Raw genomic sequence first — 13795 nt, forward strand, 5'->3', positions numbered from 1 at the left:
ATTTAAATGATACAGTTCGGAGTTAACTCAAGGGCTCCCATGGATTTTCAGTTTGACCGCGCCCCAGGAACATGAAGCTCAAAAACAAAGGGAAATGCTTCCCAAACAACCCAACCATCCATTTACAACCAAGGGTTTTATTTGAGCCCTTTCGATTCATAATAAGTAAACAACCGTGCAAGTGACTAACTCTTTGGTCTCTCTTGTTTAAACCGACGAGCTGTTTTACATGTATCGATTCTCATCAGTGTCTCTGTGCAAAGAAAGGAAATCCTGAATGCAAATATATAGCACAAAATAATATTTGCCAAAAAAGAATTATACATACTACTAGCATATAGTATATTCGAAGATGTATACCAGAAGCACCCATGCATGGCGGAAGGAGAGGCAGCCAAGTCACCATGCAAATGGGTTGGAATTCAAACTATATTCACACCACCTCATTCTCATGAGAGAAATTATATGAACCAACTCCACCACAAACCACTATCACCATAGACCAATCTAAAAACCCAAACATTTGATCTCATAATGTAATAACTATTAGCCAAACTATGGTTACAACCCAATAAGAATCTGTTTCTCAAAAAAATATAATATAGATCTTATCACACTGTTTTGCACAGAGTAGCTGCCAATTATACTGAGTCACCTCAAAAAATTTCGGTCCATTTTGATTAAATTTTATAGTGTGAATGCGAGGTTTTAATTCCGGGGTCCGGCTCTTGATATGGGGCCCACGTGTAGGTTTAGCCACACTGCTTTGCACTGAATAGCTGCCAGTCATACTGAGTCATCTCCAACAAATTTCGGTCAATTTTGATAAAATTTTATAGTGTGAACGCGAGATTTTAATTCCAGGGTCCGGCTCTTGACATGGGGTCCACATGTAGGTCTAGCCACACTGCTTTGCACAGAGTAGCTACCAGTCATACTGAGTCATTTTCAATAAATTTCGGTAAATTTCAATAAAATTTTATAGTTAAACGCGAGGTTTTAATTTCAGGGTCCGGCTCTACGCAAAGAATCTATTTCAAACCAACCCAACCCAATCCAACCCGAATTTACATATAACCCGCTCCACCCCACCTCATTAACTAATATAACCCATTTCAACCCACACATATACACTTCACATCAAAACCCAACCCATTAAACTCATTTAAACCCACACCGTTTGCAGAGTGACAGCCAAGCCAGGACTCTATTGTGGGTGCAGGTCCCTGTCCAACTTTAGTTTTTTTTCCATCAGCTGCGTGTACCACCACCTTTCCTTCCCTCCAATCGCGTCCGATTCCAACCCCATCGCAAGCTAACGCCAAGGTTTTTTTTAAGAAAAAAATTATACATGTAGCAACTAGCAACTGAGAATGGTCGATAAGAGATTAGTGGGTGATCCACATCAGCTAGCTGTGGGGCCGTATCTTGGACACCCGGGAGAAAATGCTACACGTAACCAACGAAAACATACTCAAATTGACCATCTCCTCGCTGCAAAATGGCTCGTTGATCAGCCTGATTAACCTAGCATAGCTCGTGACAAGGCCAAGTGGCTTTTGTGATAAGGAGGTTGGATGAATACAATAGATTAGAATTGTGGTGGAAGCTGGTGATGATAAGGAGGCTAGATGCAGGTTGCGCGCGCGCGCAGACACACACAAGCCTTGCCTTTCTTTTCTTTAATCCCCCCCCCCCCCCCCCCCCCCCCCTGTGCAGCTGCCTGCGTGCCTGCCTGTCCTTTTGGCCCTGATCCTGATTAACCTAGCATTATCATCGCAATTAAAAAATAATGTTCACATCCACTAGCAGCCAGCAGCGCGCTCTAGTGGCCTGTTCACCACACAACCTGCCCTCCTTCTTTTTACCAGTGCGCGTGAGTGCATGCATGCCGGCCCTGATCTTGTAGCTAGTGTGCTCGTAGCTTGTATGACCCTGATGCGTAACGACCTCACATCCGTTAAAACTTGTTCACCATTGTGACCAGCCATTCTCGAATTCTCGATCACCTTTTCCTCTCTCTATCTCTCTCTTTTTCTCAGAGGAAACCATTTGGCATTTTTCTTTTCTTTTCTTTTCAGATGGCAACACTAGATCGAATAGAGAGGAGGGGATCTGGCGATCAGAACCAATTAATACAATTAACTAATTGATTGAAATCCACCAGTCTGATGACTCCTATAAGCATTCGTAGGTTATCATATGGCTAGGACAGATGAAAGTATTGCATAAAAAAAGGAAAGATGAAAGTAAATCGAGAATAACAAAGTCAACGCACACGTACGATGTTAAACATAGTTTTTCGTCAAACGCAATCTGCGCAACAGCTGAATAGGTTATTAATTTCTTCCCCCACTGATAAACCTTTAACCTCTGAATCTATTCTCGCAACTTTGTTATATATGTAACCAAAAGGTCGGTTAGGCTTCCTCTTAATGAAAAACGGTGGGGTCCGTTTCACACCCCGGGTAGAGTTTTTTTTATGTAACCAAAAGGTAACATAAAGAAAAGGTTGGCCATAGCTAGTTATTGAACCTGGCTTATGCACTTGACAAATGTGTCAGAGGAATGGTGAATAAACAGTTTTTTTTAGATACGGTGAATAAACAGCTGAATCGTTCATGGCTGTTCAGCCTTAAGAATTTCTTTTTTTTTTTGAGAATTTCAGCCTTAAGAATTTCAAAAACGTTAATTTCGCATGGGTCAGAAGCCCACATCGACAGCCCATCGTCTACCCAAACCCGTCAATGCACTCTCCCCTCCCCGTCGATGATCACTGGGCCTGATGATGAGTGGGCCGGATAAGCTTGTGATCTTACCGGCAAGGCTTTGGGGCTCACAGACTTCCCGGCCAGCCTGAGTCCATCACATATATTACTAAATGGAGTTTTTTTATTTTTTTTGCAGAATACTATCTCCACAGACCACAGATTTCACTTGCCGGACTTTTTGGAAGTCATGGTTTGCCCTATACCCTTAGCCTCCAGAAACTTGGAGAAGTCATCACTCATGGTTTATTTCAAAAAAAAGAGAGGAAATCATCACTCGTGGGTCAGCTGTTTCCTGCCTAAAAATGGAATAGCACGCACCAAAACAAAGATGAGAAAACATCCCCTTTCTTCTTCCACCGGCATGTAGGTTGGTCGATCTGGACCTCCCATCCACCTAGCATCTTCCTGCCTGCCTCCATTGAACAGTCAGTCAGTTTCTGGAACGAGATGCTACTCCTACTAATCAGCAGCTTTGACAGGAAACAAGACCTGCCGCTCTGCATTTGTGCTGCGGAAAGATGCATGAGCGTTAATACAGCAAGTTTTGACCTGCCATTTTTTACCACCCGACAATGACTTGGATGGATGGATAGATGGATGGATGGCGACCTCTACCTGACATGACGCAACTTTACCGGGATAGCACTGCGGTCTGCGCCAAACAGAAGAGCAGCTTCTTTTCAGATTCCAAGATGCGTGGTCAGTAGTAATTTACTGCTGAGGGCAGATAAATTGCTACACGCGGTGGTCTCATAGATCGTCTCATGCAATACCATATAGGATTTTTAGTGATGTAGAGGAGAGAGAGCAAGGTGAGAGAAAGAGGTGGTTGCCTCACGAAACAACCCTCTCATAGGCTAAAATTTAGGAGTATGAGACTATTTCCCACTATTGTACAATTTGTTGTTGTTGTGCAACTCAAATATTTCTTTATTTCATCTATAAATCAAGGAATGTGGTATAACTATGAGACAAATAAAAAAAATAAGCTATTGTAAAAGTTGTCTGGTAAGTCGCCTCAAGATTATGTGTCACTGCATGAGACCGTCTTCAAGATGACACCAATGTACTTGTCCTGATACTTTGCATAAAGTTCCATGGTTTAGATGCAAAATTTAAAATTTCAAAACTATCTTGCGGCATTTGCATAGAGTATTAAATCTAAACAAAATAAAAAACTAATTGCACAGTTTGTTTGTAAATTATGAGACGAATTTAATGAGCCTAATTAAGTCATAATTAAACAATAAATTGCTACAGTAAAACTAAATTAAATATGTGCTAATGGTGAATTAATTATTAGTCTTAATAAGTTCGTTTCCTAGTTTATAAGCGAGTTCTATAATAAGTTTTGTGATTAATCTATATTTAATACTTCAAATGTGAAAAGATTTTATTTCAAAAAATTTACACGTCGCATACATGGCCGGAAGAAGCACCAACCAAAAACTCCTGTACCGTCAGCTGACTATTGTTGACCTGCAGTTTCAACAGATTTCCTCTACTACTCACTCGTAGTAGCTAGTATTTTTATAAAAAAAAATCTCACCCCCTTGAGTGCAGCTTGACCAGCTAGCTAGTCTGAATTCTTCTGCACAATCGAACATTAGGAGACCCAACTCCCGGGATAAAATTAAACCACTTCTTTTGGGGCCTGGGAATACCTGAGATGTGACTTCAGAAGTGTGGGCACGCGACACATGGCAACAGAAGGCGTATATCTACAGATCAAGTGTAGATTGAATGTACATGCAGCGGGGTGGTGTACGTAGCAATCGATCGTGTATGCGCCACAAATCTTGTGGATGTATGCATATATCGGTGCAAGCAATCCATTCGGAGTTTCTTGATGCAGTGCACACGACCACACCAATTCCTTTTGCCTCTCCCCTGTTGTGCCTGCAGTGTGGTCCTCCGCTGCTGATGGCCTGCCTGATTGATACCTGCTTGCATGCATATCAAGCTAAACTACCTATATAGCAGCAACATTCAGGTGAGAATATAGACTGCAGGGGCCAGGCGCCCAGCGGCCAGCCAATTAGAATTAGATAAGTTAATTTTTTGTTTCGCTTTTTGTCTCATTATCCTGTCCGTGAGTCTATGATTGATGATTCAATTTCCATTTTCATTGATTCAATAAATTTGATTCATTGATTAATATGACAGACTTCAGAATGTGAAAAAGAACCATACACACATATTTTTCAAGTTCAAGTGCTTTAACTCCACATACTAATGAGACCACATCTCAACCAAAGAAATCTAGAGCAGAGTTTAGTCATTCGGATTAATTGGGGACTCTGGAATGTGCAAACCTATTGATGATTATCAACCTGAAATTAGAGATTAAGTAAAGAGGACATATGCTTTGAATGGTCCAACTCAACCTCGCGATCTCATGTTTCCTTGTAAATGGATGAGTGGTGAATTTAGATCTTTTCAGAAGACTTGGTTTGATGAATTTGATTGGCTAGAGTATAGTGAGTACAAGGATGCATCTTATCGCTTGTATTGCTATTTTTTCTTTAATTCGGCAAAGCCTGAAAAGTTTGGTAGTTCGGTCTTTGCACATCAAGGTTATGTGAATTGGAAGAAAGCTAAGGATACTTAAGCACAATCAAGACTTATGTAGAAGCTAGGCTAAAGTGTGAAGACTTTATGAACCAAAGGACAAATGTGGATAGAAAATTAGTTGAAATAAGCAAGGAGGAAGAAAAACGCTATGAGATTCGTTTGACAGCTTCTTTAGATGTTGCAAGAAAAACGCCGTATCTTATTGCCTAAAAAATTAATAGTATGCTTTGTTCTACTCTAAATTTGTAATTTGGAGGTCCATATATGTTTGACTAATCAATTATGCCTGTTTCTATAGATTGCTTCTTCGGATGAATAATGAGTGTCACCGTCACGCGCGGCGTCTATTAGTTTTTTTTCGATATGGTCGTATCCTTTATTTTTCATGATGTATTTCGCGATATTCATCCTCTATCGATGTTTTTAATATAAGACTACTTTAAACTATTATATTTGTCTTTTATGAGGTGTTCTAGAGATGCTATATTGTTGTAGCGTTTTTTTTTCAGCCCCTCCTAAATTTTTTTCTGGCTTCGCCCCTCTATAGACGGCATATGTCAAGTTTGTGTCATTAAGTGTGTAACCTAACAGCTAATTACAAGCACATGATCAAACCAAATCTCAATCGGCTGAAAAAATAGAGCATATAGTGCTACTCATCTTTGCCGATGAAAGAATTGGATTACGGATAATTGGCGTATAGCAGCAACAACTCGTGTAGGAGATCGAGTACATTGAGCAGACAAGGCGACGTGCAGGAGATCGAGAAGATGAAGAAGCGAATTTAATGCATGATAGATTCGTCGTAAGGAGAGAGTATATTCAGCGCAACCCTTATCCAAATTGGAAACAAAACATTTAAACATGTGGCGCGCATCCCTGGTCCATGCTTATCTTCTAGTATAGTACAAGTATCATTTGGTCCCCTGCATGCATGCTTCAGGCAGCAAGAATGGAGGAATGGATGGACCAGCATGGATGTGTAATATGCCCCTCTACTGACATGCAACTTATTGCAGTAAGATAGAAAGAAATTTACAGACAAGCAAGCAAACAAACAATAATGTGAGTGAGGCAAGGGGCAGTACATTGGAGAAGAAAAACGCATCCACTTTTCAAGGAACAAAAAGAAAAAAATTAAAAGAAGAACGGGTAAGTAAGTAAAGCGCATAAATAAACAAATATATAGTCTTGCTGATAGGTTTGATTTTCCCTGTCATCTCTCTGCTCTGTATATTTATATCCATGTATTTGTGGGGCTGCTGGAGCTGGATGGCGACGGGCATGGCCCCCTGCCCCCCTGGCCCGGAACAGATCCTCTGCAGTTCGTTGAAAACACTGTAGAGTGAGGTTGGAGGAATGGGAGGCGTCCGATCCGGAACGGGCGGATGAGATCGTATGGTATAGTGATGAACAGCACCTGTGTGAACAGTATAGCGAGACTGTTCATAACACTGTTTGATACAGTACTGCAGAGGATGAACAGTGCCCACAGAGTATACTGTAGCGCCAGGCTCATTTTACTGTTTCGATGGCGCAACTGCAGAGGAACCGGATCCGGCCGCTGGAGGTCTCGGCCAGGGAGGAACATTAACAGCACGCGAAGCAAGTTGCAGCAGGCACGCCCACTGACCCACATGGCCGCACACACCACCTGCAAGGCTGCAATGCTATAGCTATGAATTTGAAAGACGTGCATGAAATGAAATGAAGCCACAACCAGAAAAAAAAATGAAATGATAAGCTGGGTAGCTAGGTACTAGCACGGTAGCACCACATATACGAGCAACACCCATGAGAATGAGGCCACGTTTAGTTCCGGCTCAAATTTTTTTTGTTTGAAATTTTACTAATTTGAAGCACGAAATGAAGCCACAACCGGAACTCGCAGCCTAAAGCGGCTAGAGCCCTACCTGTCGTCCCCACAGACGTAGTACCCTTGACTTCCTTTCAAAATCGATCGCGTTGGTCCTTGATTTGGACGCCATGACTTGACACGAAATTAATATTAAGGCTTTATTTAGATTTAAAATTCCAAAAGAATATTGCGGCACGTGCATGGAGAATTAAATATAGACGAATAAAAAAACTAATTGTATAGTTTGCTTGTAAATTACGAGACGAATCTAATGAATCTAATTAGGCCGTGATTAGATACTAAATTGCTATTGTAAAGCTACAGTACATATATGCTAATGATGGATTAATTAGGCTCATTAGATTCATCTCGTAGTTTACAGACGAGTTCTGTAATTAGTTTTGTTATTAGTTTATATTTAGTACTTCAAATATGAAAAGATTCTGTTTCAAAAACTTTACACAGTACATCTAAACGAGGCTTAACACTTTTTTTGATTCACAACGTACTTGTATTAAAGGTTAAGGAGTACAAAAACCAGAACATGAACAGGTACATCGTATGAGGATATAGAGAACAGCTCCATCCAACAAGCAGAAAGGTCCCTAGAAATAGAAGAAAATACACGGAAGCCCCTAGACCTTGTGCTTGACCTTGGCGACCAAACCCACCGACGCCGGCCGCCGCCGGCGCCTGCAACTCCGGCCGCCGCCACCATCCCTAGGCTAGAAGAAGCTCCAACGCACTGTGGCTTTGAACTGAACCGAAGTAGACACTCGTAAAACGAGATTCGCCGTCGCTGATAGCCCAATCGGCCGGGGACGCACCCCAAGCTTCTTCCAACTTGAACCGAAGCTCGTCGATGATGGCAACCACCACCGCGAAATCCTCGAGCTCGATTCATCCTCCATCTAGCCGCCAACCCGCAACTTCCTCTGCTTCCTCGCATCAAAAGACCGGCTTGCTCTTCACCTCACCACACACGAAAGTGAAGAAGCACCGGCGGGTGACTCCTGTACAGGGACTCCATAGCAGGAGACCCACCCCACGAACTCACCGCCGGCGTCGGAGCGGAACACCAGCAGGGCACGGCAGAGCTCGGGGAGACTTATTCCATGCCGGCGTCGCCGCCTGCGCCTCGACGACCCCGACCGGAAACCAAACCCTAGACCTAGGAAACCCTAAACTAGGACAAACCCCACCAGCCGGCAAGAGGACCACCGTCTCCGCCACCTCCAGATGCCCAGCGGGCCATCGGAGGCAGAGGAAACCGCCGCCTCCGCCGGTAGTGACCGCGACACCTAATTCGCCCTCTCTCAACTGTAGCTGGAACGAGAGGCTTCGAGAGGGGAGAAGGTCCCGGTTGGGAGAGGCTTGAAGCGCCGGCGAGAGACTGCTGTCTAAGGCCTAACACTTTGCCTGCAGTGAAGTTGGACGCAGCACGCTGTTTAAGCGTGTACTATGTATAGAGAGTATATTTCATCTATGGGCCTTTACTAGCTAGCTAATAACTTCATGATTCATGCATGAATCAAACATTCGAACAGATACAAGTCCAATTAAGTGTTCTCTCTTTTTCATTCGTCCCAAAAGTTTGCCGAGGTGCTTAATTTCTCGGCGACATCAAATCCGACATGTTGGTTGGTTCAAAATTCGGGTAGCGTACATCAGACAAAAAATATTTTAAAATTTTTATGGTACTGAGAGAAGCAATCAAAATATCTGTGACACCGAGCGAATTTACCCTAAAAATAAGATATGCACTATCATTGTTTAGCGATAGATACTAATTTCATCTTAATTTTTTTTAATATAGAGATATGCCCCTTTCTTCAATTACGACCATTATTTATATGCTCGAAGCCTAACAAGCTGTACCGAATCCAACGATTTGGACTGTATGCATGCGGTTTGTTTTTGTCAGGAGTAAACATACATATATATTTATATATATGCATATTTTGTACGTACAGTCCAATGGACGTATATATATACTATAGGTAAATAAATAAAGTAAACAAGATATCTTGCAATGGGCTAGCTATAGCAGACTCAATGATTAGCAGCTGGCCAATCATCGCCAGTGTCTACATGTCGATCTCCTATGTTTATCCCAATTAATTAATGGTAAGTATATTACGGTCGTGGTGTACGTGCGTTTGCGGCGGCCAGTATACAAGCAGGGGAAGTACGTGCGTGGCAGCAGGCCGTGGCTCTCATGTGAAACGGCCTTTGTTTAGCGACGCCAGTGGTTGCCGGTTCTTCGCATGTAGCCCTAGCGTCCTCTTCTGATCTTTATTTTGTTCGTGTACTCTGAAAGAAAATGAAAGAGTAGTGCATTTATTAACAAAATCCATCTGTACTATGTAGGATCGACTTCTTTCTTCGACTCTATGCTTTTCCTAACTCGGGATTATATTAGTCAAAAAGGTGCTGCTATTATTTTTCATATTGGTCTGTGGATCCGGCAGCAGGTAGCCAAGCTAGCACAAATGCAGCTGTGGTGCATTTTAATTTTCATGCTTGTCTCCTGTGTTCTCTTTTGAGCAAAAAGAGGAGAATTTTTAAGAACTCAAGATAGTACTACACTCCCTCCCGTTCAAATTCATGTGTTTAAGTGCACCCGTTTGAATACATGTGTTTAAGAGCAAGTATTATAGCAGATTATAATAGGCTAAATTCTATGCGAAGGAAAGAGGAAACAAGAGAGAAGAAAGCCATCATTTCCCTTACCGCCCGGCTAAAGCAGAGTTTCAATCTCTTAGAGCAAGTATTATGGTGCCAACGAGGCGGGCGAAATGAGCATCCACGTCAGAACAATCTCTGCTTGCAGAGAGAGAAGTGGAGAGAGAAAAGGAATGGGCGCTCCACTACTCGCCGGCTCGAGACGAAAACGTATGGGTACATGCGCAGAACTAGATGTGTCTTGTCATCCTCCGATCCCGTGTGCTGATTTATTCGTGTGCCAGGTATATATGTGTGCTGACCACATAGATGTTGAACACAATAGATCGTATGCATATACAAGCATTAAGTATTTCTATCTTAAATACAGTTCACCTCTTTTAGCCAAATCATAATATGAGCCGGCTGAATTGGAGACGTTGTATGACATGGCAGCACATGGAGTCTTGCTCTTACTTGTGAGGTCTGCACGAGCCAACTGCTGGCTCGCAGTCCGCGCGCAGCAAGCGGGCGCATGGCTCAGCAAGCAGCCGGCCGGCGGGCTACATTATTAACCGCGCCCTAATTAGGAGTAGCTCTTTAACAAATTTCAAAACACTTGTCGTTATACAACTGTACATTAACTTTCCGAGCAAACTCGAATACTTGTGCCTGTGTGCTGTGTGCACCGGCGCCGGCGGTGGCGGAGGTCTCCCGGCGATCCAGCCGGTCTCCAACGGTGGCGACCGCGACACGTGGTGGTGCCGCCCCGGCGGGGCCCACCACACCTGCCCTGTCGTGTTGCGCGCCGCACGTGTACGAGCGCATGACACGTGGACCGATGGGACGCGCCACGCTCGGCGGCAGGTCCCACCGCCGCACATGGGGCCATGTGCGCGGGGCGCGTCCGCGAATACGACAACCGCGTCGGGCGCCGCGCGTTGGTCCTCTTTTTTCTCTCTCTCGATCGCCCAAGTCACAAGCAAACGTCTCCGCAAGAAAAATGCGAAAAACGCTAATCTAATTAATTTAATTAGGGTTCATCCTTGTCATTAGTCCTTGGTTGTTGAACTAGTAGTACGTGACGGTGGTTCGTATTTCACCAGCCTGCTGTTAGGCACGCGGTATTATGGTATTCTAATCAGCCCTGGATATATATGTTTTGTACGTGTTTTCTACGAGCAATCCCCTAAGGACACAGATTACTCAGGGTGCTGCCCATGTTCTTGAGAGGTGTACCTGGCAGTTCGTGGAGCGTTGCTCCATGCCTTAATTTTTTTCTTCGTCTTTTTATATGTCCAGTCCAAGTGATCGGCTGCATAAGAATGTGCTAAACAACTATCCATGTTTTTCCTCCATAATACTGTTTTTGAATAAAATACAAGTCAATGGGACGCGCAAAAAAAGAGATTACCAATATTTTCTAGTAATGTCCAGTCCAGTGTACATGTTGAAGAGAATGGATCCATGAGAGTAGAGTGGGGAACAGATCGATTGTACTACCTTCACTACCTCGGAGGTGTTTAAAAAATATCACGGTAAATCATTTTTAGTGTGGTTTCATGATTAATCTTCTAACTTCATCTTTGTACGTTGTAAACCATCACAATCTTTTTCCCATCATTAGTTAAAGTAAAAATTATTTAACTTAGAGTAAATTTAAGTGTAGCTATATTTTAGGACCGATGCAGAATAGTAACTTGTACTTGGGGGTGTTTGGCATGGCTTGTGCCAAAACGGGTTCGCTAGTGGCTTCACACGTCTCCTAGTTCTTTTTAGCACTGGCTTACAAAAGCGGCTTCACGTTACATTATCTCGATTTGCTTTAAACAGATGAAGTTGAAGCCAAAATAAGTTATGCCAATGGTTCTTACTAGCATGCACGGTGCCCGTGCACCGCTACGGATAATATAAATTTTATCTAGATCTACATGAGACAACCAATTTTATGTCTTTCACTTCGTGCATGGGTTGCGCCGTGACCGCGAGAGACATTGATTATCTAGGTTCCAATTGGGATTCCGATTGATTTGCTCGGGTTTCGAGTAGGATTCTGATTAATTTCTCGGGTTCCAATTAGGATTCTGATTGACTTACTCCAATCCCCCATCTTGGAAGTTAAGGTGTCGGAGGGTTTAAAATTTATAACTAAATATGAGGCATCATAAGATTTTTTGGGCTAGGAAGTAATAAAAGGAACGGATATCTCCTAAATTTTGGTACCGCAACGAATAGCTAGCTCATGATATTGCAATTAATTAACCAAATAAAGAACAAACGAGGGGTAGATGCATTGTTTTCTTATCTTTTTATTTTGCTGGCAAAAAAAACTACAACCCTCGTTAAAGATAAGGCTATTTAGTTTCCACCCCATAAACCCCGTAAACGCAAAAAAAACGTCACATTGAATGTTTCGATACATGCATGGAGTACTAAATGAAATCTATTTACAAAACTTTTTGCATAGATGAGCTGTAAATCGCGAGACGAATCTAATGAGCCTACTTAATCCATGATTTGCAACAGTGATGCTGCAGTATCCATGCGCTAAATATTAATTAATTATTGATTAATTAGCATCATTAGATTCGTCTCGCGATTTAAAACTCATCTGTGCAAAAAAATTTATAAATAGACTTCATTTAGTACTTCAAATTCGCAAGATTCAATCGCAAATTTTTTTTGCAAAACATCTAAATAAACCTAGTGGCTATGGAGTAGGTACTAGGCAGAAGGTAGCTGGAACTGAAATCTTGGAGCGAGGTGAGTGGAGGTGCATTAATGGCGGTGGGGTTTTGCGCGGGTCATTATGGCCGCCGGCCGCCGCACATGATTCGTTTTGACGGGTAAAGCCGTTGGCCGGAGGCGTCGTCGTCGGAGTAAAACCACGGGAAATTAAAAGCGAGCACTAGCAGGTGCAGGGCCACATTCGCTGGTCGCCTTGTTCCCCGACGAGCCCCGGGTTTTCTTCGGCGATCGTCGCCGCTGCCCGCCGCTGCTGCAGTTTGTTTTCTTCTTTCTTCGTTCAACTACTTCCTCTGTTTTTATTTAAATGTCGTATTAAGATTATTCTAAATCAAACTTCAATAACTTTGACTAAATTTATAGAAAAATATAGCAACAACTATACTATCCAACTTATATACTATCAACGCATACTTTATGGTGAATTTAATAAAACAATTTGGTATCATAAATGTTACTATTTCTCTCCAATAAGTTTGGTCAAAATTTATCAAATTTGACTTAGAACAAATCTAACACGGCATGTAAATAAAAACAGAGCGAGTATATACATTTGTTTCGTCAAACGCATGTAGTATATTGTTTATTTATTATTCTATTTTCCGCTTCCATCCATCCTATCTGGACTCTGGTCGAGCGGCCGGCCTCCCTCCCCATCGATCGCTAGACTAGGACGGCGTACATGTAGCACGCACGAGCCTAGGTGTACGTGAACGTTATCTTGCCATCTGCGTATGGACGTACTACACATTGCATGTGAGCGTGACATGTGCGTATGGGCAGTCCAACGACTCCTATCCTACGTGTCCGCGCCGTGGATGATCCCGTGGAAACGGATCTGACTGTCGTCGTCGTCAGCTCGTCATCGCTGACGACAATGATGATAACAGGATTCTTGATTACTTGTCCCCGTATCTTTTGTTTTCGTACCCTACATACATTGGTCAGCTGGGTGGGGTTTACATGGAAATTAAAGAGCGAAAGGAGATTTCGATCGCAAGAGCTAGCTATAGCTCCGGCTCAGCAGCAGGCAGGGCATCCACGTCGCATCAGAGGCAGTAACGCGTACCCATCACCGCGCCCTTTCCTCTGGTCCAGCGCTTGACGTGCTCGCTCGAGATCACAGGGGACTCGAAATATATATAAAGAGTTGGAAAATTAAAGAGATGGGATGAGACAAGAG

Source organism: Panicum virgatum, chromosome 3K (genome assembly GCF_016808335.1).
Source record: "Panicum virgatum strain AP13 chromosome 3K, P.virgatum_v5, whole genome shotgun sequence".
Classification (NCBI taxonomy): Eukaryota; Viridiplantae; Streptophyta; class Magnoliopsida; order Poales; family Poaceae; genus Panicum; species Panicum virgatum.